At 48.3% G+C, this 25,900-nt stretch overlaps 1 protein-coding gene and 1 long non-coding RNA gene across 2 annotated transcripts in view; one reads left to right on the top strand and one right to left on the bottom strand.

Annotated features, from left to right (window-relative positions):
* Positions 1 to 25,900, top strand: part of LOC125947756 (uncharacterized) — a 353,840-nt gene that overhangs the window by 41,011 nt on the left and 286,929 nt on the right. The gene's annotated exons all lie outside the window — the stretch shown is intronic.
* The window catches only part of LOC125947457 (uncharacterized), a 102,215-nt gene that overhangs the window by 7,792 nt on the left and 68,523 nt on the right, over positions 1 to 25,900 (bottom strand). The window contains exon 3 of the long non-coding RNA XR_007468307.1: positions 11,647 to 11,775. This is a non-coding gene — a long non-coding RNA (uncharacterized LOC125947457). The remainder of the gene's footprint in view (positions 1 to 11,646; positions 11,776 to 25,900) is intronic.

Below are 25,900 nucleotides of genomic sequence, written 5' to 3'. Positions count from 1 at the left end.
CCGCCTCCAAAAGATATGAGCTGCATGGATTTTATTCGCCTACAGCCTCACTCTGTGACACACGTCGACTTGTTTTCCTCACCAGCTGTACCACACGGCACTTACGTGGTCTCACCAATTCCGGCCGTTATACTTACCCATGGTGTTACCATGCCGCACACTGTGTTGACAATTACTGGCAACCACACCTGCCTCCCCTTTGTCAATTTCGCTCTAACCACGCAAGTCTAGCCTCAAAAGATCTCATTGGCTATAATTACCACTCTGCAGGATGATGCGGTCGAGCCATTCACAGTTGAAGATAGCTACAGCTCAGCCCATACTGTGACGCCATCTCACAGCAGTGACGTCGACATTGAGAAGATGGTTTCCTCTGACCTTACACCTGCTCAAGCTAAAGCCCTCCGCCGCGTTCTTGAAGGCTATCGGGACGTTTTTCACTTTGACAATCGACCCTTAACTTGTACAGGTGGGTTTGCACAAGGCTTACCCTACGAACGACGGTCAGGAAAGGGCACGACGCTCCTCCACTCCGCAACGCACAAAGGCGCTACGGCAGGGTTCGTCGACTCTCCGACACGGCGCAGAAAGGGCTCCGGAGTCAGATTGCCAACAAACACGGGTTTATTCACCCAATATACAGCACAGTGCGACAGTCACGGCGCTTACTGGCCAAGGTTCACTGTAGGACCGATACCGGTCGAGTACGCGCGCGCGCTGTGGTTGGGCTAACCGGGTAGCGGTCCGCCAAGCGCGAGAACGAGGAGTCGCGAGAACAAAGGTCTCATGTAACCACCTCGTTGCGACCCTGTGAGCATCTGCCGCGGCGAGGAAGCGCTCAGCGGACGAGAGCTCGGGTGGAGAGGGTGCGCGGGCGCCGCCACTCGGGAGGCCAATCAGGGCGCGTCCCGATTGCGTGTTCTCGCCGGGCAAGTCAAATCCCGGGGGGTGGAGAAGCACGGTTTGCGCGGGAAAGTAGCTCCGGCACGCTAGCCGTGTCCGCCATATTGCCGTTACGGCAGCGGTTCCCGGAGATCGAGCTAAGCACCACGCGAGCTGGGGGACGAGGCGCGGGAAGGCACCTCGATTCCCACAAGGTCAAACGTCCGCGGTGACCCACCAAATAAATATTGGCGATGCGAACCCTATGCACCGACTTCCATATTGTCACTTAGTGCCGTCACTACTACGTGACAATATCGTGTCAGTGCTTCGCAACGAGCTGTTACCCAACAGGAAGTTAAAAAGATGCTTTAAAATGGCATTATCGAGCCTTCCTGTAGTCCCTGGGCTTCTCCCGTCGTACTTGTCAAAAAGAAGGATGGAACGTGGCGCTTGTGTGTAGATTATCGCCACCTGATAAAATCACAAAAAAGGACGCTTACCCTTTGCCACGCATTGATGACGCTCTAGACTGCCTGTGCGGTTCCACCTGTTTTTCTTCTATCAAACTGTAGTCGCGATTTTTAATCGCCCCTAGTAGCAATTGTTGAGTTTAATGCCGAAGCTGGCATAACTAGTAATGTAGCGATTAAAAGAGGACATGCGGGGAACCGTGTACGAGCTCTTCGAAGTCTGACATGTCAGCGGTAATGATGAGTGCCATGTGTTTCTGTGCATGCATGAGCCGTTTCCCGTTTCGAAATTGTGTTTTCGCTCTGGCGTGAATACACAATGGAGTTGTGCATTTTGGAGGTATTAATGAACATGGGCAGCAGTTATAGCAGAAATTGATACACTGTAGAGAAGATACGATGGAATCATTTTGAACAGGGAAGTACTTACAACCATTGCATGGGCTGGATTTGGTACGCATGAGTGTTCTTGCGCAATATAGTGCCCCAAGTTTTCATTTAGCGATCACTTAGTGCAAACCACAGGCGTGCGCTCTGAGGGGGGGGGGGGAGGCGCATTGCCCCCCCCCCCCCCCTGTGACCGCCTATGACTGAAACAGTGTAGCTGCTTGTACCAGCGTACATGTATGTATTGTTTTTTGCATATTAATGGCAAAAAGGGATTTTGAGCATATCTGCAGCGCTATTGTCTATTGCTCCTCATTGCAGGTGTGCAACGCGGAACTACACATCCTTGTTGTGGACCCGCGGCTCCCTGGTTCGTGCCACGACTCTTGGGTGTGGCAGCATAATCCACTGCGTGCGCGCCTAGCCACACAACTGCAGCCTGGCGAGTATCTACTTGGTAAGTATCCGTAAAGTGTACTCCTTACTAGGGCAGATCACTTTGGTTGGTAACAACTTTATTGATAGTCACAGGAATGGCGAGTTTTCATAGCACATTCATAATTTATTTATACAAATTTCAGTGCCCCTAGGCTATCACAGGGCTGTGTTTGTACAGTGGAAAATACATTAGAGAATTTTTATACACATCAAGTACCCCTCCATGCGGATGGTCAATGTTTCCACATCACAACATCCGACAGATTATGATAATTTAAACACAAACGAAGTAAAGTTATACAAAGAATCCTTTAAAAAGGATGCCGCAGACTCAGAAACAATTGCACCCTCTTCACTGTGCGAGAGGCTCCAGGCTGCCACTTATTTACAGTAGTACTCGAGAAGCAGTCTTAAGGCAATGCGGCATGCCCCTTTATCTGTGATTAACTGCATTTGCTGCTGCACCCAAGCTATATATAGCATTGTTCTCTGCAATATGCACATCACAAAATGCTTCTTTCCTCGTGAAACCTTAGAAATACGATGCTACAACAGCTTGTATGGGTTGATTTCATCCTATAATATCCACGTGCTCTGCATGTAGATGCAGCAGTTATTTTCTACTCAGATCAATACACCAAACATCTGTTTGTTTTGCCATTGTTTGGGATTACAGTAATGAGGAATTGGTACAAAGTACTTCTTTCCTAGTGCAACATGAAACATGGCAGCAACGTGAAAGTGCAGCCTTTTCTTTAAATATCACATGAAATATAAAATGTAAACATCCCTTGACCCATCATAGTTAGGACAGACTTGATGGAAGCAGTACATATGATAGGCACTCTGTGCTCACCATCAGGAAAAGGTTTGCATAATTTTCATAAAACGCACCAGAATGATTGCAACCGCCGCATCCTGTGGATTCGGGCGCTCGGTGTACATTGGTGGGAACGAGGCAATATGCTTGCTAGCCACCTCTTGTGCTAGGTGTAGGAAAACTTCCGTGCAAGCATGAATACGCAGACGCAAGCAAGTAAAGCGTAATGAATGTGGATCCAAACACAAAAAAACAATCTAACGCTGAGTGCATGTTGTGACATTACACTCGTCACATCCTGTCCTAATCTGTAGATGTAAATTAACGTAAAAGCACAAAAATACAAAGGTCAACTTTAGCACACGCTATGACGACAAGTACATCACGAACCTTGTACGTACAGGACGCTACACGTAGCAAAGCATGTGAGAACGTTGCAACATCAGCATCACCCAATTTGTTTTCACCACGGCAGATAAAACTTGCAGTTACATTTAAGTGATTCTGCAAGAAGGTATGACTTTGACAGGTACGTCCGTTCCCTTCTCAGTGTTATGAGTCATTGACAAGAAGCATTCATTTCTCGACAGCAATTATAGTGCGATGCTAAAAACAGGTGAATCATAATTGTAGAAAGGTGAGTGCAATTGCCAGGTGTGATGAAACATAAATTACATACAACATGAATAATTGGCTCTGCAATCTCGCAACACCCAGAACGTGTCACGATTTAAACTTATTCTTGCAATGACTCACTTGGAACGAAAACTATAGGAAACCAATCACCGGCGTGCTGCAATGATGACGGCCATTTTCATTTGTGAAACTATGCAACTTGAAGAGTGGCTAGTTTGGTGCTCTGAAAGAAGACCACATTGTAGTTGTTGCACCTTAGCCTCACTGTGCCGAAATGAATGTATCACAGTGCAAACACTATGCGGTAATGTTTCATAATGAGTGCAGTAAGCTACAAAACATACTGAAGCAATATAAATATCACAGTACTAAACCCATACACAGAAATCGACAACTGCTTGTAATAATTCCAGTGTGAATGACTAGGCGTCTTCGAAATGTGTAAATAAAAGAAAGCACGCTGGCGTTGCAGCTGGATTATCATAAATATAAAGAGGAAAATACTGCAATACAAAAATGGGTTCACGAATTACGCCTTTCTTCCAAAAAATCCTCCTGTATTACTCATTAAAACAACAATGAAATTTAAGCACTAAACCTCAGAGTGAAGCAACAATAAGTGCATAAAATAAAAGTGAAGTTATAAAACTCAAAGGAGAATAAATGAATAAGATAAACTGAACTCATAAAACACAAACCACAATAAATGAATAAAATGAAATTGAAAAGGTGAAAATAAACAATGAATTAATTCCTCCTTTCTTGTTGCAGGTGCCCAGCTACGACTAGTGCCAGGGAGCGCACCTTCTCCAGGATGCCCTCCTGAGTCGCTGCCGTCCTCTCTGCCGCGACAGCGAGGCGGCTGGCGGATTGTTAGATCTTCCGCAGCACCTGAAATGAATAATCATGGTGGAGCTCTTCGCATGAGTTGCTGATTACTCGCAACCAGCTCATAGCTGGAAGCTACTGTTGTCAAGAATTGCAACGTGCACAACATTTCTCGATCTCCCGCGCTGTAGCCACTAAGGTGTCTGTCCTCCCAACACATCGCATAGGCTATGGCAATGCCATTAAAAACTACCACCTTTACCCAAACCTTCATGCCTCCTATCTACTCCTTCCTCCAAGTGACTGACCGCCGCAACCACCCTTCACGACCAACGATTCCTTGCGGACTTCATCGGCATAACGCTGAAGCACGCCGCAAGCGACGCCCTGGACTGAGGGCATGGATGCATTTTTTTTCTATCAGAATAAAAAAAAAAGTGATCTTTCTCTCTCTCTCTCTGTGTGTTGAAGAACCACTGGCCTGAATGCATCCTTTGGCAGTGTCAAGCGTCAATAACTTACCAGGTGCAGTGGCCACACTTTCCGTGCCTGATGCGCCGCGCGGTGGATTCTCTGCCGCTGTAAACACATTACAAGTTTACGAACTGCACACACATTTGGCGATTAATAAAACAGTCATTCCTCTGATGCTTACGTGTCGCTGTGCACCTCACGCACGCAGCCTCGTCCGTAGCCTCGACGACGCCCTCCATGGCGGCAGTGGGAACGTCAGCCTGCTGGTAAATGTCATAAGCGTGGCCCTTCGCTACGTGGCTATTCCTTACACTGGCTATGTTACAAGATTTCGTACTACACATCTGCGGACATATTCTGCAATTATTGAGTGCTTAATGATCCCATGTATTACCGACCTCGTGCACTTGCCCAAAGGCATTTTATTTCTGTGATGATCAAGTAATCCCATTTTTCCCGTAAGCGCAGCCAACTGAGATTCTAGTTGCTGAGACCTACCTGCTTTTCCATTCTCTCCTACAGTATTTTTCTGTTTACCAACAGTGTCGCGTTACGCTAAAGGTACTATACATATAAAAGTCGGCACCGTTCAGGAACCCATGATATTACGCCGGCAGTGTGCTTACCTCTTGGTAGGGGAGGTCGGTGAAGCCACGGAAGCGGACCGTGCTCGTCAGCTGGAGCACTCGGTGCCGGAAGCCGGGTGCGCGACCCCCTCCAGTGCTTCTGAAAATACACACTAATGCCAAAGGAGAAATCACCCAGACCATTCGACGCTCACTCACATTTGCTCTTGGGCGATAGCGGTAGGGTCGTGGCGGGCCTCGTAGACCTGCTGCTTCCTCCACCAGTCCTGCCACTGGTCGACTGTTTTCACAACGGGCCCTTCCGTATTCAGCACGTCGGCCAGCTGCTGCCACAGCCGTCGCCGGTCGGCAAGGCTGAAGCCCGGCCCCAGCTCACTGGATCTTAAAGCCAGCTGGAGATGCTGCTCCATAAAAGCGAGCACCGTCTCCCGCTGGCCGTCGGAAACGGGCGGTCCCTTAACGGGTGCAGAAGCTGACGCGTTTTCCGCCATGGCTCTCCGCAAGCAACGGCTCGACTGAACCAACCGCTTCAAATGTCGCGCCGTTTGAATTTCAATAGTGCTTGAGACATGCATAAGATTATTGCTTGAAACGGGGTAGTGGCTAGCGCCGCCACTAAACGTTTCGCAAAACTGCAACACCACCTAGCGCCATTTCAAGACATTAACCGCAATAATTTGTTCCAGTCGTTCCGCATTCCAAACTGAATCTTTGAAAAGCAACAGCAACAGCTTTTGCTACTCAGTCATAATAGTTAAATATTTCTCAACATGTTATAAACGCTTCTAAATATGTTATACGGTTCCCAAGCAGACGTCAAAAGCATGACGCAGGCTTCCACTTCGCTCACTGGCTGGTTGCTTCCTCTTGTTCTCGCGAATATTGCGGACCGCCTATTTCGTGACGTAAAGAACGGACCGCCTCCGTTCGATTTTGAAACGCGTACAAGATCGCACCCTAGAGCAGTATCATATTGTCACGTCTTAGTAACGGTGAAAAAAAAATGCCGCAAAACTGTGAATGACGAAATTGACATTTTATTCGGCGAACATGTGCCCACAAAAGCAAGTTGCACTCGAAGCACAATGATAGCGTCGAACACAGTCGGCGATCGTCGAAATCTGATCAGCGGCGAAACGCGTCGGCTTTTATACATGAGTCATCGAAGGTTCCAGAGTAATTCCTGGTTCCCGCGTGTCTTCCAGAAAGTACTACACAATTCGTGTCGCTCCTACAATCAGATTACATAAGCGTCGGCGACAACAGACAACGCATAGAAGCGTCAATAACGTTCGAGAAACTTCCGATACATGCAGGCGCGTCCTGCGCCAAGCGATAACGTTTAACATTTGTTAGCCGGTGAAAAGCGGTCACCGGTGAAAGATAAACAAGTACAGCCACCCAAATTTTTAACTAGCGTACGCGAACGGTGAATTTCGGTGCGCCAGCACCTTAAGTTAGGAACAAACTTACAAATGACTATGCTATATTCACGAACTTGCTATATGCTATATTCACGAGCATAGTCATTTGTAAGTTTGCTCCTAATTTAGGGTGCTGGCGCACAAAAAATCACCGCCCGCGCACGCTAGTTAAAGATTTGGGCGGCTGTAAACGTGTCAATATGGAGCACTTGCAGCCATTCTAGCGAGAAAAAGGAAACAAGTACCAGAGGTAAGTTCATAAACGAGGGAAAATGGAAAAATACTGCAAATAATAGAACAAGGAAGATGTGGAATGTATCAAACAGAATTCACGTAAGAAATAAAGAAAAATAAAGCAATAACAAGGCTTGACGACATAGCAATACCATTAAAGTTAAAAACACATGCGTTCAATAGAATCAGTGCTTAACAATTGTGATAATGACAGGCCGTTCCAATCTGTTATAGTGTGCGGGAAGAAACAAAACCTAAAGACGTTCGGGTGTTATAAGGTGTTGAAGAATCAGCGGGACGATGCCGTGTTCGACGCGCGGTTTAACATAAGCCTGTGGGTGGAGGGACAAAAAGTAGTTTTTAAGCAAAAATAAAAAAGAAAGAAATTTCAGTTTTTCATTTTCCTACGTGGCTGTAGCGTCTGAAATTATGTTGATTCATTCGACTAGTAGGAGAGTCACTTAGTCTATATTTAGGAAAAATAAACGTGACAGCGTTGCGTTGGATCATCTCTAAAGCGTTGATGTTAGTTTTCTTGCCTCTGTATAACGCGAAATGAAAACACGTATGTAGCTGCGCTCAAATTTCGCATTAGGGAGATTCTTGCTCGTCGGAGATTTTTTTTTTTTGTTCGACGATATCGGTAAGTGCCGTTGAGGACCTGTAAGTAGATTTTTTGAGAACTGCGTGAAGAGCGGGCACTTGACTAGACAAACACAAGCATCCGTAACACGCGCAAGTACTGGCCACACGTGATGCATATACGTTTGGCAATTTCTTCCTTTGCATCAATGTGTCCATTAACTGTTTCATCTGAATAAACATACTCCTCTATATATTCTAGTGCCTAACTACAAACCACAAGCTCTTATTCGTTTGATGGGAAACAGAACACTAGTATTGTTTTACACGTATTGATAGTGAAACCAACCCCTAGGCAATATTAATTTAGCTCCCTAATTATTGTAGTCATTCTTCTCTACAGTTTAACAGCAGGATCGTAAGATGCTTAATTTTATTCACCATGTAAACTCTAAAAACAGTTGCACCCTCTGGGGTGCATTTTTGCCACACAACAATAATCGCCATCTGTCTTGCTTGCGTTTCCTATCTTGAAAACTCTGCACTTGCTACTTTCCTGTCGAGAACGCAGTGTCACGCTGATAACGCTCTTGCCGTTCCTGACCGAGAAGTGCTGGGCGCACAGCGTTAAAGAAAGGAAAGCCACGGAAGTGAAATGACGATTATTGTTCTGTGGCAAAAATACCCCCAAACGGGTGCAACTGTTTTTAGAGTGTACATTTTGTTACGATGGAGTGCATGTATTTAAGGATGAGTTGATGAAAAGGAGAAAAGAGCTGCCGTGCCGACCACGTGGCGCTACAAAGATAAGCGCGTTTCGTCCTAGTCTACTTCCATGTCGCTCTGGCGAAACGCTCCTGTAATTGACCAATTGCAAAAATATTATGCGCGTGCGCGAAAAATGTATTTTGCAACCAAAGCTTCTTATCTGGACGTTATCTGTACCGCCATTGTCTAAAAAACGGAATGCGTCGTCGTAGATAGGCGCTGACGCGCTTTTTTTTTCTTTACCTTGAGACAGCATGAGCGACTGACCAGCGGAGAAGAGCGCCTGTTTTATAGGCTGCGCTAAGGCTATCTCGTGAAACGCAAGTGACTCAGCCCAACTCAGCTGGCCGAGCAGCTGTCAACTATCACCGATAGGGAAAGCCCCTTGATTTCCAACCAAATCTTGTAGAGGGCGCGCAGAATTTCGGGGGGGGGGGGGGGGGGGGCAAGGGAGTGATGTGAACAAGCTGTATCCAAGGTCGATCCACATAGGTCGCGAAGCTTCGGGCGAAAAGCGGTTCAGAACCAATTGTCACCGACATCATCAAGTGTGGTTATGGGAGCAGCGATTGAAGCGCGACTATGTTTGGAGGGAATAAACACTGGGAAAGGAAAAAAGAGTTTTTAAATTAAAGCGAGACGCAGTTAGATTCATTCAACGAAAATAAAGTTTTTATTTCATTTTATATATGCATGGCGAGAAAAGATACAACTGTATTTTACTAGATCATTATCAATATATACCTTTTTTCAGGGCCCACCGTGAGAGCGCCCATCGATAGCGGCGGGCGTTGACGCCGCTATCACTTGCAATGCCATGCAACTCTTGGAGTGTGTGGAAAGGCGCGCTCGTAAAGTTCACCTGTTACAATACGCCCCCCTCATATGTGTTGTGTTGCATGTCAACCTTTGTCTGAATTAGGTGACGCGGGTAGTTTTATTGTCTCTTAACCTGTGCAATCAAAAGTAGTGAGTTGCGACCGTCAGATACTTGTTTACTTTAGCTGTTTTCGTGCAACAGCGCTGGCCGACGGGCTTGGCGTCCGACGAAAGGACGAGCACTCTACGCAATCTACGCCCAAAGTGTTCGTCGGCCTCCAAAGAAAGTATGTTCTGTGCAGCGACGCGATTTCGACACCCGTGCGGCTGATCTTTCCCGGCATCGCTTTTCGCGCTGAAAACTCGGAACGCCCATGAAGTCAAATGGCGGGGCATTTGAATATACAGCTCTAATGGCAGGCCTCCGAAAACAAATTTCGCGCCTATGAGAACAAAATGACGTCACTTCTGTTTTTGACGGATATGACGTCAAATTATTTTTTCTTCCGCCGGAAGTGTTCCCCCCTCACACAGATGGCGCTAAGCCCCATGAACCGCCGGTAAGCAACCATGTTTTGAACGTATGGGCTTCTATGGAAGCTTCGCTACCAGGTATATTTACCTTGCTGTATCTTCTTAGAACGGTAGCCACGAGGCACGAGACGATCAAACGGATAGGTCACATCACTTTAGCGATCAGGGATGACGAGCGGCCCCGTGTAACGACAGAAACTTCAGACACAGGCCGCGCTTGCGAAGTGGTGTCCAAAGCAATACTGTGTCCCCCTTGTCGCACGACACATCTTTACGCAATGACTGGTAGCTAATATTTGAGTGATGCGGGGGTGCCAACGTACGCACCTCAGCTATGCCACTCTGCTTCCTCAGCGCGGCAGAGTCTGCGCGTTACAAGACTCCCGTGAAGAGTGAAAGGTAGAATGGTGTCAAGGAAGCTGCGGGGTGGCCTAACATTACCTCTTTTCCTACCCATCGAAGTGGCTGTTACCAGTGGTTTGATGCTTTGCAGTATTGCAGGCGCCCATGAAAAAATGGCAAGATTTCGTCCCAATTTCTGTGCCTGGAATCTACGTATACATGGAAAGTATGTTGGTGAAAGTTCTGTATGACGAAGTTGGTATGACAACAACAGTGAGACAACCACTTTATGACCCCCATGGTATGACGATGGCATTATGACGGCGATGGTGTAACGAAGGAAATCACGGAGCTGGAATAACAAAGCCATCGCGACAATTGGATGGTGACAATGGATTCTTTGGAACGAGCATGACAGCATGAAGATGCGCATATGACGGCGACGCGATGATGGCAATGGCATAACGACAACTGAATGCTGACGGAATGGCTCGAAGGTGGTGGCATGATGACGAATATATGACAACGCATTGACAGCCACACAGTGGAAACGATGACAGCCAAGAATTGATCACAATGGCATGAAAGCGATGAAATGACGACGGAATGATGCCAACGACGGCGTGTTGGATGGAGCTCACGTCCACGCTCACGTGCATCACTTGCCGTCTCGGGCCTACTTAGTTTTTATTATATCGGGTGTTTGTTTGCCCGGAACCGGCCAATCGGGCCGCCCTAATTGACAACATATCCGGTCTTTGCACAATGTCAGGTACCGTGCGGCTGCCTTAAATCGCACCATATTATTTGTTTGTTTACACTATATGCCTGGTACCAGTCAATCAGGCAGCCTTAATTCGCACTATATCCGATGTTTGTTTGCACTGCGTCTGGTACTGGCCAAACGTGTCACCTGGCCAATCGTAGTTCTGGCCAATCGCGCTAACACGCCGTCTCTGTTTCTATAATTTGACGGTGCCAGTAGCAAATAATAAATGAAGTGCCACTCAACGCGTGAAACTTCTAGGATTGCTTGCAGTAATATTTTGAAAGAAAAGCGAGAGAGAAAGACGTTTAATTAGTGAAAACAAAATGTGTACATATAATTAAAGCAACTCCTGTGGCTTTCAGCGTGGTGCCTAGATTAGGTTAGTTGTTTCGCTTCTGAATAGGCAGAGCACTATGCTTTCATATATCGATTAACGATGGGCACGGGTCCTTCTTGGAAAGACCCCTGCCAACCGTAAAATAATAAAAAAAAAGGACAGCGATCCGTAATTTTTAATGCTTGAATAATGCGCTCAGTGAGAATACTCTAATTACAGCTGTAGCGTATTTTCTGCTGTAGTGGATGCACCATGCATTGGACTAGCTTTTGAAGTTGTTTTGTAGAATACAACTGCTTAAAGGGTACTTACGTTTGCTGTCCGCTCTCTTGGAAACCCCTATCCTCCCAGGCCTAGCGGAGAGGACTTTTACAACAGTACAGTTAACTTCTGTATATAAAAATCTCCAATGTGGCGGGGGCAATGAGTAACCATAAAAACCTGTGAAAAACACAAATACACCAAACAATACTTCATTTATTTCACTGTTGCATGATTGATGCCGACACAATTCTAGTATTTTTCCGCGTTGCCTCTACAGCTTTGAAAGTGGCAATTGTGGCGTACAGATGTGCCTTTGGTAGGTGCACGCGACTGGGCTCCTTCAGCAGAGAGGTCAACGCAGGCGAGATAAAAATAATCCTACATCACATTAGGCTTAATGATGGCTAGCCTGCAAACTCTCCGTCGCTATCGCTTCCCGATAAAGAACTGCCTCATCTGGGTCGCCATTTTGTAGCGATGCCATGCGACTTATCCCATACTAGTCTTATCATCCACCGCTCACGGCCGGGTGATCCCGTTGATAACGCGAGCGGACCGCCGATCTCACCACTGACAAAGCGCGATAAGCGCGAAAAGGCATTATTACGGGAAAGGCATCGCAACAAAATACCGGCCCTGTATTGACACACGTTTATATTTCTCGGGTGGCCTTTTTTCACCGCCTAACAAATGTTCAACGTTATCGCTCAGCGGAGTAAGCGCCTATATGTATTGGAAGCTTCTCGAACGTTATCGATGCTTCTATCCGTTGTCTGTTGTCAAGGGACCTTGTGTAATCTGATTTTGTGCGCAACGCGAATTGCGCGGGCACCAGCGATTACTCTGAAACTTTCGACGACTCATTTATAAAAGCCGACGCATTTGACCTGCTGATAAGATTTTCGACGATCGTCCACTGTGTTCGCAGCTGTTGTGCTTTGAGTGTCACTGGCTTTAGGGGCACAAGTTCGAGAAATATAGAGTTTCATCATTCACAGTCATGGTACTGTGTTCTCCACCGTCACTACAACTCAAGTATGTTACTAAAGTCGCTGTATAGAATTGTATTGAACTGTTTTGTTCTATAGAATTGACATGTGTCACATACGAGATATGTATCTGGTTTGTATTCTTTCAGAATTGACTAGTGCATCATCTTCTCGTTTCGTAACTGTTTACATGGGAATTCTGCGATCTCCAGGTTTGTTTGTCTGTGGTTTCTGTGTTCCGCTCTTTGTATTGAAAATAACTGAAAGTGCTAGGAGTCGATTTCAGAGCACTACTTAATGCTTGTTTGCTAATTTTGCCCGATGTTCTGCGTTAGTGTTTATTTCGATACTAATAGATCGCATTTCCCACCGCTAATATTAGGAACATGGTCGACTAGTAGAAAAAATTAGCAGCGCATTCATTCTCTGGGGATGATTGGCGACAGTAATGCGACAGCATTCTCTCTCATGAGAGATCTCTAATAAGTGATTAAAAACGTTATCGATTTTTGTGATGGTGAAATCAACGGCGCAGAGTATTCAATTTTATGATGTATTCAATTGTACAATGTTTATTTATTAATGCGAAATCTATATATGGCTCATGAGGCAGAAAATCCGTCGTTGTCGACGTTGGCGTCACCATTGATGGTCTGAAAAAGCCCAGTGAGCCAATCGAGGCATTTGATGATGTCAATTAAGGAAAATGTGTTAATTATGGTAAAGGTAATTTAGATGCACAGTTTATTAAGATATAGTTAATTAAGGCACTCGAACCCACGACTTTTGTTGTTAGTTAAGAAGAAATTAATTAGGGCACATTTAATTAGGATACAGTTAATTAAGGCACTTGAGCCCACGAGTTCTGATGGGAGTCCTATCCTTGACCTTTGGTGGGAGTCGAACCCACGGCCTTTGATATTAATTAAGTTGGCAGACACAATTGAGATCAAGTTAATTAAGGCACTCGAACGCTCGACCTTGTAAGAATCGAACCCACGACCTTTGGTGTCAATTAAGGCAAAGTTAAGCCACACTTAAGGTATAGCTGATTAAGATACTCGAGCTCACAACCTTTTTTGGGAAACCAACCCTCGACCATTAGAGTTAATTAAGGCGAAGTTAAATAAAGATCGCCGAAAGAACACAACCATCGCGTGGTGGTCGCAATGCTTTCGCATTCATCCAAGTAGGGATAACTGAGTGTCCCTTGAATTTTACAGTGCAGTTCTTAGACAAACCGTTCCTGCGGCGAGCGTCGGCGTCGTACCTCATAACCGAGCGAACAAGCACAACAAAAGATGAGAGCAAACGCGGAGCGCAGCTGGCGATGAAAGGCGGCGAGAACGAAGATAGCGCGAGGAGGAAAGCGGAGGTGGCTGTGGCGAAAACGTGAGCAGAAAGCTGCAGTGCCGCGCAAGACGGACCACGATGGCTGCGAGATGGCGCCAGGGTAGCTCGCGTCGTTAGGGCGCCTCGATGCACTAGCTCGCCTCCGCTGGGGCCCGCGCATCGAGGCTCTCTCTGCGTCTTCTGTTCACCAAAGCGGTGCATGAGCGGAGGTGTGTCTGTGACTGCTGCTGGGAATCGCGCCCACGCGTCAGGCACGCGCTGCCTTTCGTGATCTCCCGATTAGTGAGGCAGTCGCGCCACACTTCGCTCGTTTGCAACGTGCCGCATGAGACAGATTGTCCGCGTCAGCCAATGTATCGCGAAATAAAAACAGTTGCAACAAGAGTATTTTGCAGGTAGACTTGATAAAGCGGTTTAACAAGCCGGATCGTTGAAAACCGACCTAGCGCGAACCACACGATCGTCAACGTCTTCTTCCACACACTGGCTGGCACAGAGCTGGTGCCGATGTGCTCCGGTACAATCACTCCCCACGCAGAAAGGAGCCAACCTGGCGACTTAGGGGATTGACAGCGCAGGAGGGTCGTAGCACGGTTTCAGCCGAGTGACGTGAACTGTTTCACGCCCTCGGCAGCGGTGGTCGGAAGATGGCTCGAGCGGCTCGATGATGTAGTTGACCGGAGATGTTTGCTCGACTACTCGGTAGGGACCGTGGTAATTCGAGAGAAGCTTGGTCGAAAGGCCGGGAGTAGTGGACGGGACCCAGAGCCAAACTAGCATTCCCGGGTAATATTGGGCGCTAGATGCGGATTCGTCATGGCGAGATTTTTGGCGACATTGGTCTTGCGCGGTAAACGAGCGAGCCAGTTGACGACACTCTTCAGCATAAGCAGCCGCTTCGGAAACGGGCGAGGCTTCAGAGACATCGGGTCGGTAGGGGAGAATGGTGTCCATGGAACAGGATGGTTCACGTCCATATAGAAGAAAAAAAGGAGAGAAGCCGGTGGTAGCTTGTGGCGCAGAGTTATAGGCGTACGTGACGAAGGGGAGCACCCGGTCCCAATTGGAGTGATCATCGGACACGTACATCGCAAGCATATCTCCAAGGGTGCGGTTGAAACGCTCCGTCATGCCGTTTGTTTGCGGATGGTACGCAGAGGTGGTGCGGTGAACAATGCGGCATTTTTGGAGCAGTGCCTCGATATCGTTTGAGAGAAAGACGCGGCCACGATCGCTTAATAATTAACGGGGCGCACCGTGTCGCAAAATGAGGCGGCGAAGAAGGAAGCGAGCGACGTCTATCGCGGTGGCAGCTGGCAGCGCAGATGTTTCAGCGTACCGTGTGAGATGGTCGACGGCGACAATGATCCACCGGTTGCCCGCAGGAGTGTTGGGGAGGGGACCGTAAAGGTCAATGCCAACACGGTCAAATGGTCTTGTAGGGCACGGTAAAGGTTGTAGAGGACCAGCGGTGCTATGAGGGGGAGTCTTGCGGCATTGGCACGAAAGGCATGACCGCACGTACTGGCGAATGTATCGATACATGCCGCGCCAGTAATACCTCAGGCGTAGGCGGGAGTAGGTCTTGAATACGCCAGCGTGGCCGCATTGAGGATCATCGTGGAAGGCGGTGCATATGTCCGAGCGCAAATGACGGGGGATAACAAGCAGCCATCTGCGGCCATCGGTCAGGTAATTGCGGCGGTACAACAAGCCTTCACGAACGACAAAGTGATGCGCTTGACGACGAATGGTGCGTGAAACAGATTCAAGCGAACGGTGAAAGAGAACGTCAAGCAGAGAAGCGATCCAGGGATCCTTGCGTTGCTCGGCCGGTATGTCGGTGATGCTGAGGGACGACGAATCGCAGGTGGAAGTTTGTAAACAAAGTAGGTCAGACGGAAGCGGAGAACGGGATAGGGCATCGGCGTCTGAATGTTTGCGTCCCGAGCGATAAATAACACGTATGTCATACTCTTGAAGGCGTAAAGCCCAACGAGCGAGGCGGCCAGTGGGGTCTTTCATAGATGACAACCAGCATAAGGCATGGTGGTCAGTCACAACGTCAAATTGGCGTCCGTAATAGTAAGTACGGAATTTGCTGATTGCCCAAACAATTGCCAAACATTCCTTTTCCGTTACACAATAGTTCGACTCTGCCTTTGTTAGGGTACGGCTGGCATATGCAACGACATACTCGTCATAGCCGTCTTTGCGTTGGGCGAGGATGGCACCAAGACCGACACCGCTAGCGTCCGTGTGAATTTCAGTAGGCGCATGGGGATCGAAGTGGCGCAGTACTGGAGGGGACGTAAGGAGCCGGCGGAGCGTCGTAAATGACTCGTCGCAATCGGGATTCCATGCCGAGAGGTCAGCGCTGCTGGCAAGTAGCTGAGTCAAGGGGGCGATAATAGAGGCGAAATTACGGATGAAACGCCGAAAATAAGAGCACAAGCCGATGAAGCTACGGAGCTCTTTAAGAGTGGCTGGCTTGGGAAACTCGGCAACGGCTCGCAGTTTGGCGGGGTCTGGTAGGATTCCCTCCTGTGAAACGACGTGGCCTAGAATCGTAAGCTGTCTGGCACCAAAATGGCATTTCTTCAAGTTTAATTGCAAACCAGCGGCCGTGACACACTCAAGAACTTGCTCGAGGCGATCGACATGAGATGCAAAATTGGGAGAAAAGACAACTATGTCGTCTAAGTAGCAAAGACAGGTACGCCACTTAAGTCCCCGTAGGATAGAATCCATCATCCTCTCGAAAGTCGCAGGCGCGTTACACAGGCCGAAGGGCATCACATTAAATTCGTATAACCCGTCAGGGGTCACAAAAACCGTTTTTGGATGGTCCGCTGCAGCCATCGGCACTTGCCAGTATCCAGAGCGAAGATCCAGGGAAGAAAAAAATTCGGCACCTTGTAGACAATCGAGAGCATCGTCTATTCGTGGTAGAGGATAAACATCCTTATGTGTGATCTTGTTTAGTCGGCGGTAATCCACGCAAAATCTGATTGAGCCGTCCTTTTTCCGCACCAGTACGACCGGAGAAGCCCAAGGACTGTGTGACTGCTGGATCACGCCGCGTTGCAGCATGTCATCGACTTGTTCACTGATGACGCTGCGTTCGGATTGTGACACTCGGTAGGGACGCTGACGCAGTGGAGCATGGTGACCGGTGTCAATATGGTGAACAACCGCTGACGTGCGCCCCAAACAAGGTTGGCCGAGGTCGAAAGAGCTCCGAAAACGGTCAAGGAGTTGAACGAGCTGATTGCGCTGAGCTTGCGGGAGCGCGTTATCGACGCTGCGCAACAAGACGTCGTGGTCTGGTGAGGCGGGAGCGGCGGCAGAAGTGACGGCATCGATAGGCAGTGGTGTCGTATCGCAGGGCGCATCAAACGGAAAGATGGCATCAAAAGTGTCGAGACGCCTAACAGATTCGCCATGTAATATAGTTGAAGGGCAGGGAAACGGATTACACGCATAAACTGCACTGGAATCATCATCAAGTGAGACGACTGCGAACGGGAGGACAACGTTCCGGCGACGCGCACATTTCTCAGACGGTACAAGAAGTGCAGTTGAATTGGGGACAGCGTCACAGGTGACGGACACTAAGGTGACAGAGAAGGCAGGGATGATGACGTCAGCAGCGACAACCACTTTAGCAGACGGGCGAGGCTCATCGTCGGTTGCGGTACAGAACGGAGACAAGGCGAGTTGTGCACGTGCGCAGTCGACCACTGCATGATGCGCGGAAAGGAAGTCCCAGCCCAGGATAACGGCGTGCGATGCATGAGAAAGGACGACAAATTCGACAATGTAGAGCGCATCTTGAATTAAAACACGAGCGGTGCAGGTGGCCGAAGGCTTGACGTGCTGCGAGCTCGCTGTGCGTAGCGAAATATCAAAAAGCGGAGTCGTCACTTTGTTCAGTTTGCGGCAGAGAATCTCACTAATCACACAAACAGCTGCTCTTGTGTCGACAAGACCGTTCGTCGCGACACCGTCTATAAACTCTACAATCTCGTTAGGCGGCGAAAGAAGAGGCCTTGCAAATTTCGACGACGGCGCAGTTCTTGCCTCAGGAACTGCGGCTGTTAGTTTTCCTCCTGGTCATGGTTGGAACGGCGAAGCATGGGGGAAAGGGAGCGGCGGCGGGGAGAAGGAGATCGGCGTGAACTGAAGGCGGGGCGACGTGAATACGAGTCCGTGGCGCCAGATGTAAGACGGTGTGAAGCTTGCTGAGGGACATGGCTAAGGTTGGGAGCGCCATCGCGAAAATAGAGTCCGCGGCGGCGACGGAAGCGCGCAACATGTCCCGGAATACCGCAAGCGTAGCACACTGGCCGGTTGTCCGGAGTGCGCCAGGGGTTTAGAGGTGGTCTCGGATGCGAGAACGGTACGTAAACCGGCCGTACCGGACTTGGCGGAGTGTAGAAGTTGGTGGCTGGGCTGGATGGGACTGGCGTCGGTTGGGCATGAGATAGTATAAGGGCCTCAGCATAAGTTGGCGGCGGCGTTACTTGCGGCGGCGCCGTAACTTGGGGCGGCGAAGCGGGGACGGTAGGGCCTCAGCAACTTGTGTCTGGATAACCCGACAAAGCGACTTGTCCAGTGGGGGGACAGGCTCAGTGACCGATGCCACAAGAGAGAGCTGACGTGCAACTTCCTCGCGTACGTATTGCTGAATTTGAGGCAGCAATGAGGTGTAATCAATACCAGTGCTGCTGGGAGCCAAAGCTGAAAGGTCAGCCGTTTGCATTCCAGGGCGACGTGTGCAGATGCGCTGTTTACGCAGCTCGTCAAAACTTTGGCAAAGTTCAATGACTTTAGTAACGCTCTGTGGGTTTTTGGCCATCAGCATATGAAAAGCGTCATCGTCGATGCCTTTCATGATGTGTTTCATTCGGTCAGGTTCCGACGTGGACGCATTCACTCGCCTACAGAGGCCGATGACATCCTCAATGTAGCTTGTGAAGGTCTCACCAATTTGTTGAGATCTTCCGCGGAGGCTGTGCTCAGCGCGAAGCTTGCGCACCGCTGTCCGACCGAAAAACGAAACGAGGGTCTCTTTGAAAGCTGACCAGGTGGTAAAATCAGCCTCGTGGTTCTTGAACCACAGATGGGCCACGCCGGTAAGATAAAAGATGGCATGAGTCAACTTGTCGCGGTCATCCCACTTGTTGTGTGCACTAACACGTTCATACTCGGCTAGCCAGTCTTCCACGTCGTGATCGTCAGTGCCACTGAAGACTGGAGGATCACGCAGATGAAGCACCCCAGAGCACACGACAGGTGTGGGAGCGGGAGAAGCTCGCGAGGGTCCGGCGTCCTCGGTCATTGTGAAGGCAGATGGTAGCGTACGGCTGCGGAGTTCCAGGACGCTGAAGGGGACTACCCAGCACCTCCACCAAATGCAACAAGAGTATTTTGCAGGTAAACTTGATAACGCGGTTTAACAAGCCGGATCGTTGAAAACCGACCTAGCGCGAACCACACGATCGTCAACGTCTTCTTCCACAGATTGGCTGGCACAGAGCTGGTGCCGATGTGCTCCGGTACACAGTATAGAGCTGCGCTCAAATTTCGCGTTAGGGAGGGTCGTAATCGTCGATGAATTTTTTATGTGCTTTAGTTGCTTTCTACATACATCTTAAGTACACAAATGAACGTAAATTTGAATATTCACAGGCGATATGTAGTTATTTCGATTCCTCGGTGGTAGAGAGAGATATAATTTATTAGAAAGGCAGAGAGGTCGGCCCGAGCGAGCATGCTTTGGCCTGTATCTTCATCGGGCGAAGCATGACGGAGAACACTGCGCGATGGTGGTTGTCACCATGGAGCCTTCGTCTTTATCTTCGAGCTCCCGGTATACTGCTTGCGCGAATGTCCACTTTGGTGAATATACACTTGTAAAGGGCGCCGAAGACCCGCTGTCGCTTTCGGTGTTCAAGTTCATGGCGGTAACCACCTTCTTCGTGCGATGCCTTGCTTGCTTTCTAGCTCCTTATTAATTCGTTAGCATCCTTAGGGTACTTCACCGACTTCCAGGGGTCATGTATCTATGTATGGTTCTATTTCATCATCAGCCTATATTTATGTCCACTGCAGGACGAAGGCCTCTCCCTGCGATCTCCAATTACCCCTGTCTTGCGCTAGCGTATTCCAACTTGCGCCTGCGAATTTCCTAACCTCATCATCCCACCTGACTTTCTGCCGTCCTCGATTGCGCTTCCCTTCTCTTGGTATCCATTCTGTAACCCTAATGGTCCACCGGTTATCCATCCTACGTATTACATGGCCTGCCCAGCTCCATTTCTTCCGCTTAATGTCAACTAGAATATCGTCTACCCCCGTTTGTTCTCTGATCCACACCGCTCTCTTCCTGTCTCTTAACGTTACTCCTAAGATTTTTCGTTCCATTGCTCTTTGTGCGGTCCTTAACTTGTTCTCGAGCTTCTTTGTTAACCTCCAAGTTTCTGCCCCGTATGTTAGCACCGGAAGAATGCAATGATTGTACACTTTTCTTTTCAACGACAGTGGTAAGCTCCCAGTCAGGATTTGGCAATGCCTGCCGTATGCACTCCAACCCAATTTTATTCTTCTGTAAATTTCTTTCTCATGATCAGGGTCCCCTGTGAGTAATTGACCTAGATAAACATATTCCTTTACAGATTCTAGAGGCTGACGGGCGATCCTGAATTCTTGTTCCCTTGCCAGGCTATTGAACATTATCTTTGTCTTCTGCATATTCATCTTCAACCCAATTCTTGCACTTTCTCGATGAAGGTCCTCAATCATTTGTTGTAATTCCTCTCCATTGTTGCTCAATAGGACAATGTCATCTGCAAACCGAAGGTTGCTGAGATATTCGCCATCGATCCTCACTCCTAATCCTTCCCAGTCTAAGAGCTTGAATACTTCTTCTAAGCATGCAGTGAATAGCATTGGAGAGATTGTGTCTCCTTGCCTGACCCCTTTCTTGATAGGTATCTTTCTACTTTTCTTGTGGAGAACCAAGGTAGCTGTGGAATCCTTGTAGATATTTGCCAAGATATTCACGTATGCCTCCTCCACTCCTTGATTACGCAATGCCTCTATGACTGCTGATATCTCTACTGAATCGAATGCCTTTTCATAATCTATGAAAGCCATATAGAGAGGTTGATTTAATTTTGCATATGAGGATCTAGGTCACGGCGCATTGCGTGGTCGAATTGGTCGGGACTCAGGCTGCTGTGCTGGAGGGACAGGATTGGAAACTAAGCGTTGAAACAACTCGAGTCACTGAATTTGTGGCAATGTGTATATACGTGCCTCTCTTCAGCGAACCTCTTTTATACCGGCATGCATGGGTCACGGTAAATGCGGGCCTGTGTAGGTACTGTTGCTCGAAGATTTTCGGCGCCGACGTGGAGGTCTGGGTAGGTGCCACTCGATGTCCGCTGGTCTTTAAGTATGATATTCCAACTAGCCCCAACGCAAGCCTTTATAAATGGAACTCTATCTAGTAAACCTCTTCGATGCCAACTTGGGTTCCTGGGTATGTGCCTGTAGATGTATGTCGCTCTTCAAAGAGCGTCTTTGGCGCCAACCTTAGTAAGTAGGTATGTGTAACTGGGAATGTGCTGCTGTATAGTGACAAAAAGGATCGCTTAAACGTCTCCGATGCTGAGCGGAATCGAACCCTCGTCACAAAAGTTCCTCAAAGACAGCTACGCGACGCTTTAGCAGGCTGCGCCACAAATGCACTGGGTATGTTTGCCGCTTTTCGGTGAACCTCACGCCAAGTTGAGCCACTGAGTATGTGCGACTGGGTGTGCGGCAAGTGAGGGAACAATTCTCAGCGTTCGCAGGCACCGACAGGCCACGCTTCTCGTCTCGGAGGCCTTGAGCGGACTTCTGCGCAGCAGAATTAGTTGACACAAAAAGAAACGCGAGAGAGGAGGCCGCATGACGCGTTTCTGAGCGTTCGCATGCACTGGAGCTTTTTGGAGGCCATGCGCAGGCTTCGTGGCAATGGTTCTAGATGGTATCATGTGTTCTTAGGGAATCCCTGCTGATATGACATGTCTGCTTCATAACTCGTTTACTCGGTGGTAATATTTGTGCCGCTATTGGCCAAGAAGCCACGCTTGAAACGGAAGAGAGGGAGAGAAAACTTCAAAGAGAATGTCAATCAGGGTAAGGTGGAAATTTTCTACATTAAGGAAAGAGAGTTACTTGACTGAGGCTATTCAAGCTCGCGATGCTACTGGCTTGCTGAGTCTTCTGCCTCATCGAGCTCCCACAGCCGTTTGCAGCAATGACCAGTTGGTAATGGTAACTCCGATTGGGTTCAAGGCCTGTACCCTCCGCACGCACAGCTCGTAGATCTAACTATTCGACCACTAGACTACACAGTGACCTAGGTTGGCGAGAAAATGCAGACATAGATAGATAGATAGATAGATAGATAGATAGATAGATAGATAGATAGATAGATAGATAGATAGATAGATAGATAGATAGATAGATAGACAGACAGACAGACAGACAGACAGACTCCGAAAAGTACGTGAAGTAACCCAAGAATGCTGATCGCAATAAAAACTGTGGTGAGTAGGGTCATTCTGCACGGGTACCTAAGAGAGCGCACACCCATGCGGCCGGACTAATGAGCGTCATTGAGCATGCAGCTCACATTCAAGCTTCAAGACAAACTAAATGGGGGCGACGAATGTACTTAGTGCGGAGGAGACAGAGGTACGAAAGGAGGGGCGAGCAGAGCAGGAACTTGTGAGTGTTTTGTGAACGTTGAACGTTCGAGAGAGAAATGAGAGAAGTTTAAAGTCATGCGTTTCCAAGCACCGAGCAGAACAAATTTGGCCTTCATGTATTTGAAAGTCTATATAACCCTCCCGGACGGCAACCGATCTATATTTCGTTTAGAGGCCTTCAGTGGGCGGGCAAAGAAGGGAGAGCAAAAGGGCCTGCTTCACATCCAGTCGCAGGTGATATACAGGGTGTTTCAGCGAACACTTTCAAAATTTATTTAAGGTTGCCTGTGGCAGATATCCCAATTCCAGTTCATGAGCTGGTCTACTCGAAGAGGGTCAAAAACGCCAATGCATTTTCCCGCAAAGTTCGGGAATTAATATCTCGAAACTGGTGTCATCCTCAGTTTTCATTCCAAGTGGATCCGCCTTGCGAACTCCACGGCTACAATTTGTTACTTGCAATATTTGTCATCCGGTAATTAGTTAAAAACTTAATTAGTGAATTTTTGTTGATTAGTGGATTATGCATTTCAATTTTTTTGTGCAAATAGTGCCCGCCTCTTCGATTAAACCTGTTCAATAACTAGAATTGGGATATCTGCCACAGGCAACCTTAAATAAATTTTGAAAGGTTTCGCTGAAACACCCTGTATGTGGGTCAGGAGCGCCCGCCTGATGTCGACAAAGGAGCCCACCAACAAATCCTCTAAGGTCCCAGTTATGTGAGAAGTAGAAAGCTTATTTCCCTGAAGGGCTGTGTAGCTTCCGTGGCGGCCCTACAAGAAATTAAAATTGCCAGAAAAGCGACCGTAGCTAGGGCAAATGGGAGACCCTGTCTTGACAAATATGTTGTGTAGTTTGTTAGGTGACGTCAGAGAAAAGGTTTGGGCATGCCTTACGAAATTTGAGAATCTGCAGCGTGAAGCAATAAAGGGTGAGGTGCGTTCTGGTAGACACCGCAGTTTGAGCGCAACCATGGCGGGTGGTTTTATGCCATCTTTATCCCAAACATTCCCCAAGAGAGATTTTACTCACACCGAAAATGCACTTGGCTTTGTTTAGGGTGCCAGAACCTCGCCAAAACATCTGTCTGCCTCAAGTCATTCTACTCTTTGTAATTACTGAAGACAATAATTTCGGCCATTAGCTTCAAAACACAAGGAAGGCCATCACGCGCTGATGTAATACAGAAAATTACCCTCACTGAGTACAAGTGTCTGTATTGGGTTCTAATGTGGCGAACCTTGTGGAAACGACATATCACATTCGCGTTTCAACATTACTTAGTCTGGCTAGCGAACATTGCGTTTGGCCTAGCGTGAGCAGTGCGAAATGTTTTCTCTAGACGGCTTCGTACAGCTGCGGCAGCACAGCGCGTGCTCTAACCCAACCTCAAGCATTCATAACTGTATAATAATAGAATGACCGTCATATGGTTTGCGTACTTTGAGGATGATATACCTGCGCTCTGTTTTATCAAGTTCCATTTCAGCGTAGGCGCAAGCAAGCTTGCTGGTGGGAAAACCAAAAAGGAAAAACAAAGTGGCGCATCCCAAGTGTAAAGTCTTGCTTGGGGCACTGGGCCCGTGGAGCCACCTAAGGCTTTGGAAAGTCGAAGAAAGACACGACTCAGCCCGGAAATGCCCTTGCAGGTACCGTGGAGTGCCTTTGCGTGCGCTGCGCAGGCAAAGTCAAATGACCAAGCCGAACTCCGAGGTGGGGAACATGCTATCGTGGCAGGCTTGACCAACTGTTGCCACTGCCTAACTCGTTGGCCGAGTAGCGAACCAGTTGACCGTTACGGAGAGAAAAGAGATGGTGAGTGCGCTGCACTGATGGAGAGGAAGTGGAGAGCAAGGCACTCTATTAAGAACCGTGTGTGGCCGAGCGACAAAGATGAGCCCGCTGCCTTCTTGAGTTGGCGTGTTGAGACGGCTTGTTGTAAATAAGTCCAAGTTCTACCGCAAAGATGAAGCATCGATCGCGATATTGACACAATGATGTGGGGCTTCCGCACCGCAGGACGGCACGCGCAAAGGTTGGCGTCATGAAAGACGATGAAGCGCGTAAGCTGCACGCTCTTCTTCTGGCCCGCCATAAAAGGCAGCTTAAGCACTTCTCAAAAAAAGTGAGCTTTCAACTAATTATTATAGTTTTTCACCGCCCTGAATTCGAATATCATAGTTTAACAGGCCAGAAGTCACTGCTAGTTGCTTCAATTTAGCAAAAACAAGCCGCAGCGTCTGCGGTATACACGTTGCGGGTCGTTTAACGGGTTCTGATGGCAAAGACGATCGTGACGTCATCTGAGGTATCGGCGAGGAGCGTGATTCGAATAGAGCGCTCACATGACCCCTGTATTGACTTAATCCTCGCACCCGGACTTTCACCACTACGCTTGGCGCCAGGAGGGGGCGAGCTTCACCAAAAATTTAAACCGCGATTGCGGCACTGCTACGCGCTTAATCGAGAAAATAACTGCAGGAGTTGAATTATTCTCCGTCAGCCTTCGAAACCCCCGTAAATCTTCCAATTCTAAAACCTCTTCAGCTTCCCTTCAAAGAGAAGCGTCTATTTTGCAAGACTCCGTCTTCAATCTACGTTACATTTTTCTGGAGGAGGTGCTGCGTACATGCTACCACTCCAAGCTCGAACCCCGTCTCCAAGCCCAGTACGAAGTCCGGTCGAGCTGACTCCTGTTCGCGTACGGACAAGCCGTCGACTTCAAGGACTGCCACCTGAGCACGAACGCCTCTACCCAACCGAGTCAGAAGAATGAGTACGTCAGTTCCATCTTCTTCCTCAACTGCACCGACCGAGGTGTCCTTAACCAGCTGCCAATCCCCAAATCCTTCCCTGGGGACATCTTGGAGGATGCTGAGGACTCTCTCGATCACCTTGAGCGTGTCGCAGAATTCAAAGGCTGGACTCCGGAACGTAAGCTACGCAACGCCTACTTTGCCCTCGAGGACTATGCGCGGACATGGTTTGAGAACTGTGAGGCGGCCCTATCAACATGGGACGAATTCCGACGGCAGGTAATCAGCACATATGCCAGCCTCGATCGCAAGGAGCGAGCGGAATCTGCAATTCAGGCGAGAATACAGTGGCCGAAGGAAAGCGTCGCAATGTTTATTCACTAAAAGATCCAACTTGTTGGCTGGCTCGTCGGGCATTACGCTTACAAGGAATACG

This window comes from Dermacentor silvarum, chromosome 8, assembly GCF_013339745.2.
Source record: "Dermacentor silvarum isolate Dsil-2018 chromosome 8, BIME_Dsil_1.4, whole genome shotgun sequence".
In the NCBI taxonomy this organism is placed as follows: Eukaryota; Metazoa; Arthropoda; class Arachnida; order Ixodida; family Ixodidae; genus Dermacentor; species Dermacentor silvarum.
The sequence above is the reverse complement of the archived record's forward strand: the minus strand, read 5'-3'. Positions and strand labels throughout refer to the sequence as shown.